The following is a 7982-nucleotide window of genomic DNA, read 5'->3' as shown; positions in this document are numbered from 1 at the left end:
GGGCGAGTAGGCGCAACGGAATATAAGTTTTCCCCCTTGTCTTAGTTATGAGAAAAATATGAAGAATAATGGTAGCAATAAACGAAGAAATGAAAGTAAATAAGACAATGATTTTATCGCGGAAAATCTCCCCAATAAGAGAAGTAAAAAACCATGTGAGAAGTAGTCTACTCAAAATCGAAGACCTGGAAAAGTATAGCAACAACTCGAACTAGACGCTCAATCTTTCAAGGCTGAGCCTGAAGTTTTGGCCCCTGATTTGAAGATCATTGTTACTGATAGAGCCTTTTGGAACCTTCAGGCCGAACAACTGAAATCTAGTTTGGAGCTGCAGACCGAGCAACTGAATTCTCGCATGTCTATTCTGTGGAAGCAACTCGAGGCTGTTAGGAAAAATAACCTAATTAACTTGTTCAGGAATATAAAGATAAACGATGTGAAAGTAAAAGAAAGACACCAAGATTATTTAACGTGGCAAAAAATCCCTCCAAGATAGAGGTAAAAAACCACGGGACCTAGTCCAGAAATCTTCCACTATGATTAAATAATGGGTTACACAATTCTTCACCAAATCTATGGTGGATAAACCAATTCTTCAAGATGTGTAGAAACACTCTTAGATAACAACTCTTCACCAAAACTATGGTGGATAAACTGAACAAAGAAACAAAGAAATAGAAATCTCTTACTCCTTAGGATTTGAATAAATCCTAGATTACCAAAGGTTGAAGAAGATAACCACAAACTAAATTGCTTCACAAGATTAATAATCTACTCTCTTCAAACCAATATTCTTCTCTTTCAATCTCTCTTGAAAGAACCACTTCAGAAATCTCTCTTTCTCTGACTTCTCTTTGTTCTGGAAGTTGTTCTAAATAATCTCTTCCCTTTCATTTCCTTTTGTAATGATAAATCAGGAGGTTTACCAATTGAAATAGGAATTCCTTTTTAGGCTTGAAAAAATAGAAACTAGTTTCTATTTTTTCTCCAAACAAGGAATAAGGGAAATCCTATTTCAATTAGGAATCCTTTTATTATAAGGAGGGACCCCAAAAAACTTCCCCTCCCGACTTATGAAGAGTGATCTACCATCCCCAAACCTAACATTGCTACATAGCTCATGTTTGCCTTTGGGTAATTGTTTTGTCATCATATCTGAACCATTGTCGTCAGTATGGATTTTCTCGATCTTCAACACCTTGTCTTCAAGAACATTTTGGATCCATTGGTATCTCACATTTATATGCTTGGACTTTGAATGGAAAGTAGAATTCTTACGGAGGTGGATGGCACTTTGACTGTTGCAGTGAATAACATAATTATCCTGTTTCATACCAAGTTCTTCTAACAGCATCTTCATCTATAACATCTCCTTGCAACATCCTGTAATGGCAATATATTCTGCCTCTGTAGTAGATAAAGCTACACACTTTTGTAATTTAGATTGCCATGACACTGCTCCCCCTGAAAATGTAAATAGGTAGCCTGATGTGGACCTTTTAGAGTCTACATGTCCTGCCATGTCTGCATATGTGTAACCGACTAATACTGGCTTATCATTACCAAAACATATACGAGCTTTAGACGTACCTCTAAGATACTTCAGAATCTACTTCACTGCTAACCAATGTTCTTTGCCTGGATTAGCAAGAAATCTGCTTACTACTCCAACTGCAAATGCAATGTCCGGTCTTGTACACACCATTGCATACATCAAGCTTCCTACAGCTGAAGCATAAGGAATTTTCTCCATTTCTTCTTTCTCACTTCTAGTTGATGGACACTGATCACGAGTCAACTTGAAGTGACTGGCTAATGGACAACTCACTGGTTTTGTTTTGTCCATATTGAACCTTTCTAGAACCTTTTCAATGTTTTTTTCTTGTGATAGCCAAAGTTTTCCAGCTTTTCTATCACGAGAGATATGCATGCCAAGAATTTGTTTTGCTGGACCCAAGTCTTTCATATCGAAATACTTGTTTAGTTCCTTCTTTAACCTGCTAATTTTATTAGCATCCTGACCAACAATCAACATATAATCAACATAAAGCAGAAGTATAATCAAATCTCCATCAGGAAATTTATGAACGAAAACACAATGATCTGAAGCCGTCTTGTGATACCCTTGATCCTTCATGAATGATTCAAACTTTTTGTACCACTGCCTTGGTGCTTGTTTCAGCCCATATAAACTCTTTTCTAACTTACAAACCAAGTGTTCCTTACCTTTAACTTCAAACCTTGTTGGTTTCATATACACATCTTCCTCCAAGTCACCATTAAAGAAAGCGGTCTTGACATCTTGTTGCTCAATTTCTAGGTCATACTTGCAGCCAATCCCAATACTAACCGTATCGAGGACATCTTCACCACCGGAGAGAAAATCTCATCAAAATCAATACCCTTCTTCTACCCAAATCATTTCACCACTAGGCGTGCCTTGTACCGTGGTTGTGAATTTCTTTCTTCGGTCTTGATTTCGAACACCCACTTATTTTTAAGAATTTTCTTATTCTTAGGTTTTTCAACCAACTTAAAAGTGTTGTTCTTATGCAAAGATTCAATCTCATCTTGCATAGTTTTCAACCACTCCTTTTTGTGTTCATCATCTAGAGCTTCTTCATAACACTGTAGTTCTCCACTATCTGTAACCATCACATACTCGTGTGGAGGATACTTGGTAGATGGTGCTCTCTCTCGTCGATCTTCTCAATTCAGCTGGTGGTTCATGTTGAACTTCCATTCCTTCCTCAACATCATCACCCATAGGAACATCTTCATGACCTTCATCTTTATGATTTTGTTCTTCTCCTGCATTATCATGCATAACCTTAGAAGAGATTTGTGGATCTATATCATTGAGATCATTACTATAATTCTCATGCTTCTCAACTTTCCCGAAGTCCTCAATAGTTTGATTTTCAAGAAAGACCACATCTCTACTTCTAATAATCTTCTTATCGACTGGATCCCATGACCTGTATCCGAATTTCTCATCTGCATACCCTAAAAAGATGTATTGTTTGGCTTTATCATCAAGCTTTGCTCTTTGATCTTTAAATATGTGCACAAAAGTCCTGCAACCAAACACCCTTAGGTGTTCATAACTGACTTCTTTCCCAGCCCACACTCTCTCAGCTACATCTCCATCTAATGGTGTTGAAGGTGATAAATTGATCAGATAACATGCAGTACGCCTTGCTTCATCCCAGAAGCTTTTAGGCAACTTAGCTTCTGAGAGCATACATCTGATCCTCTCCACAATAGTGCGATTCATGCGTTCTGCTACACCATTTTATTGTGGAGTTTTGGGAACTGTCTGTTCTTGTCGAATACCATGGGTTTTGCAATACTCTTCAAACGACCCGATGTATTCTCCTCCATTGTCAGTGCGAATGCACTTCAATGATTTTCCTGTCTCCCGTTCTACCATGTTGTGGAAATTCTTGAAAACTGCAAGTACCTGATCTTTGATCTTTATGACATATACCCAAACTTTCCTGGAAGCATCATCTATAAAAGTAACGAAATACAAAGTACCGCCAAGTGTTTTGACCTTTAAGGGTCCACAAACGTCAGAATAAACGAGCTCCAAAACACTTGATTTTCTTTTAGATGCGTTCCTTTGATAAGAAACTCTATGTTTCTTTCCTACTAAACAATGAGAACAAGTGTTTAAATTTATACCTTTTATGTTCGGTAAGTCTTGTCGTTTAGCAGGGATTTGAAGTCCCTTCTCGCTCATGAGCCCGAGTATTCTATGCCAAAGATCAGTGAAAGAATTTTTTTCAACTGCATTCAATTCTCCTTTACACAGTTTTGCTTGAGTCCTGTATAAAGTACAACACTTCTCCCTCTTGCTATCACCATTGCCCCTTTTGTGACCTTCCACTTTCCATCACCAAAGTGACTGTGGTACCCTTCATCATCTAATACTCCGGTAGAGATTAGGTTATATCGAAGATCTGGTATATGCCTCACATTCTTAAGAATCAATGTACTCCCTGTGCTCGTCTCAATTTTCACTTCTCCAATTCCTACAATTCTTGAGAAACCTAAGTTTCCCATCCTGACTTTGCCAAGGTCACTGAATCTGTAAGATCTAAAGAAATCCTTACATGGAGTAGCATAATATGAAGCACCTGAGTCAACCAACCATGTTGTTTCTAGTTCTGACTCAGTCATACTTAAGCAAGTGTCTCCACAACCTGAGAGTAAGATAATGTCATCACCTGATGCAACTGCCGCAACATTATCTTGTTTTTCATCATCCTTTTTATTTTCCTTCTTTGGTTTCCTGCAATCACTCTTGTAATGACTCATTTTTCCACAACCAAAACATCTAACTTCTTTCTTTGGTTTTGATCTCCCCCTTGACTTATCACGGCTATGAGGTTTTCTACTTTTACCTCTCCCCCGTCTTTCTGTAACAAGTGCTTTTGAATGAGACTCGTCTGACGACGATTTCCTTCTTATTTCTTCATTCAACAAACTACTTGTTACGTGATTCATACGCATTATGCCATCAGGAGCAGAATTGCTAAGAGACACCACTAATGTTTCCCAACTATCTGGTAAAGAATTTAGAATAAGTAAGGCATGCAACTCATCATCCAAAACTAACTTCATTGCAGAAAGCTGATTTACTAAACTTTTCATCTCAATCAAGTGTTGAGCAATTGAGGTTCCTTCTTTATATTGTAATTTTCCTAGCTATTCTGAACAAGTAAGCCTTTTTGACAGCTGTCTTCTGATCATATAATTCTTCTACTTTCCTCCATAGACTAAAAACGGAAGTCTCCGTTGATACATGATAAAAAACACTTGGTTCTACCTATTGTCGAATAAATCCAACAACCTTACGATCTAATACCTTTCAGTCTTCTTCATCCATCTGCATCGGTTGTGTACCGTGATTTTCAATGGGTGCAGCTAGGTCTTTGCAGTTTAACAAATCTTTCATTTTTGCTTTCCACATCAAATAGTTTTCTCCATCTAAACTAATCTTACGATTAGTATTCACTTCCATATTTCTGAACAATAAATCCAACCTTTGCTCTGATACCACTTGTTAGGAAAAATAACCTAATTAACTTGTTCAGGAATATAAAGATAAACGATGTGAAAGTAAAAGAGAGACACCAAGATTATATAACGTGGCAAAAAATCCCTCCAAGATAAAAGGTAAAAAACCACGGGACCTAGTCCAGAAATCTTCCACTATGATTAAATAATGGGTTACACAATTCTTCACCAAACCTATGGTGGATAAACCAATTCTTCAAGATGTGTAGAAACACTCTTAGATAACAACTCTTCACCAAAACTATGGTGGATAAATTGAACAAAGAAACAAAGAAATAGAAATCTCTTACTCCTTAGGATTTGAACAAATCCTAGATTACCAAAGGTTGAAGAAGATAACCACAAACTAAATTGCTTCACAAGATTAATAATCTTCTTTTCTTCAAACCAATATTCTTCTTTTTAAATTTCTCTTGAAAGAACCACTTCAGAAATCTCTCTTTCTCTGACTTCTCTTTGTTCTGGAAGTTGTTGAGAATAATCTCTTCCCTTTCACTCCCTTTTATAATGATAAATAAGGAGGTTTACCAATAGAAATAGGAATTCCTTTTTAGGCTTGAAAAAATAGAAACTAGTTTCTATTTTCTCCCCAAACAAGGAATAAGGGAAATCCTATTTCAATTAGGAGTCCTTTTATTATATGGAGGGACCCCAACATAGGCTTATAAAGAGAAAGAGGATGGTCTTCTTGCCCAGAGGTAGAAAGATAAGCTATCACTCTAGACCTCCAAATGTAACATCTTTGAGCTGACCAATCTGAATCAAGAGAAGACGCTTGCGGATTTGAGGCGTCGAGATGAATTATATATATCTTTCCGTCTCTCCCTCTATAATATCATATTTACCTTCCTTCCGATGTTTTTTGGTTTTAAAGTTTACATTAGGTCGAAGGAGGCCGAAAGTTGAACGATACATCAACGTGGTCATGCCAAACTTATGTTTAATGTCTCTTGTAAGATTTAGGGGTGAATTATCTAGGCTCGTGTCGATGACCTTACTCAAATTCGACTTCATACCACCGAATTCAACTCCAACAAGTAGTTTACTGTAGTTCAATTCCATACGCCCATGTTGAACTTGTAAGTGAAATTCGACACGAGCCAATTGAATTGTGTTTTAGAATAACAATTCATCTTAACAGTTTTCGACTCCAGTAGCACATGAAATCTCGGAAATTTTGAGTCGGTGCAGTTGAGCTGAATTTCTTTGGCAAATGCAGTCTTGTTTGATTGAAATTTACACACCAATTCGCTTGAACCGGACCAGATCACCTTTGGTGCTCCACAATTTTTTTCTTCATACAACCAAAAATAATTCATCAAATGTGTTAGCGGATGTTTCCAGAAATTAGATTTTTTTTATAGTCCTTTGGCATTTCCTTAACATTTTGAAATTTCCTTCTTCTATGGTGGTTCGGGACAAGGAGATTTCAGTGAGAAGAAGATGAGTACTTAGGGGTTTGAGTTTTAGGGGGATTTAGGGTTAAAAAAAAGAAACTAACTAATGTGGGTGATAAAAACTCTCAATGTTACTTGTTTGATGAGACATGAAAATTGAAGGAGATGTACTTCGACCAAGATTGCAATGCGAGCAATTTGTCGGATAATTGATGAAGAAGATCATCAAGTCCGGTTGATTTATGGTTTGTGGTGTTTAGCTAGAAACTAACTACGATCGTCGAATTACGAAGTAATTCGCGGCTAATAACTTCGATCGGATCCTACAACGAGTTACACATAAGAATGGCTATTTAATCAGATGATATAACTAGTGGGAGTGAGATATATAATCATGAGAGTGTCCCATAAATATATCTCATAGGCCTAAAGCAAGTTTAGGCAAAGATAACAAAAAGGCCCAAAAAAGGGGTTTGGGCCTAGAGCCAAAAAGAGACTTTTTGGGCTCGGATTGGGCTTATTTTTTTAGGGTCGGTTCCTCTAATAAGGAACATCAAATATCCCAATTTTGGCTAGAGCTGGACGTCACCTCCTCAAGGAATTAAAAATATCAACTAATTGCTATTTTTGGCAATTTCCTTAATCTTATTCTGAAGGGTCTTTTAGGAAACCAAATTAGAGGTGTTCTCTTATTAGGGTTCTATATAAAGACTCTTAGGGCAGAGAATAAGGTGTGAAATTTCTCTTATAGCTTTCTTACTCTACCACATCAAGTAGAGAAGAGAAAGTGAGTTAATTTCCAAAAGCTATCGACTAGCTTTCTTATAGGTGTCTTCTCAACGCGATTGGAAAGGTTCGAGGGAAAACTAGCGATTAGGGTAATCTTCTAGTTTTACTTAGTTACTTAGTTAATCATTAGTTTATGCATGATGATCCAGGGACCATACTAATGTTAGACATGAGATGTCTGAGATTCCGCTAATACGACATTAGTAGACACCACATAACCCAACAGTGGCGTCAGAGCCTCCTGCAAATAACTATTTTTTACTAAGTTTCGGACTAATCCATGATTGATTAGCTTGATAGTTATGTTTAAAAGTGTTTTAAATATCCAATTTGATTGTTTTGAATGTGATTCAATGTTTTTCAAATTGATAATCAAAGATTGATGATTGAAAGTGTTCCAAAAGAATCAATTTTGATTGATTTCGGTATTGAAAAGTGTTTTCAAAAGAGTTGTTTTCATTGATTTTAGAAATCGTTTAAAAACAAAATTGAAATTTTAGAAGGGTTCTAAAAAGTTTCAAAAGTTCTGATTTTCATAATTTTAGAATTTGTTGAAAATCACAAATTGGGTTTTTTAGAAGTTTCCTAAAAAGACCAAAAGCTGTGATTTTATGACTTTAGAAGGTTTTGAAAAACAATTTTGAGTCTTTTGGAAGTTTCTAAAAGAAGGGAGCAAGTGTTGTTGAGAATAGCCAAAAGAAAAAAAAATTT

Source organism: Eschscholzia californica, unplaced genomic scaffold (genome assembly GCF_041429995.1).
Source record: "Eschscholzia californica isolate CP2 unplaced genomic scaffold, dmEscCali1.0.p SCAF_2, whole genome shotgun sequence".
NCBI classification, from domain to species: domain Eukaryota; kingdom Viridiplantae; phylum Streptophyta; class Magnoliopsida; order Ranunculales; family Papaveraceae; genus Eschscholzia; species Eschscholzia californica.
The sequence above is the reverse complement of the archived record's forward strand: the minus strand, read 5'-3'. Positions refer to the sequence as shown.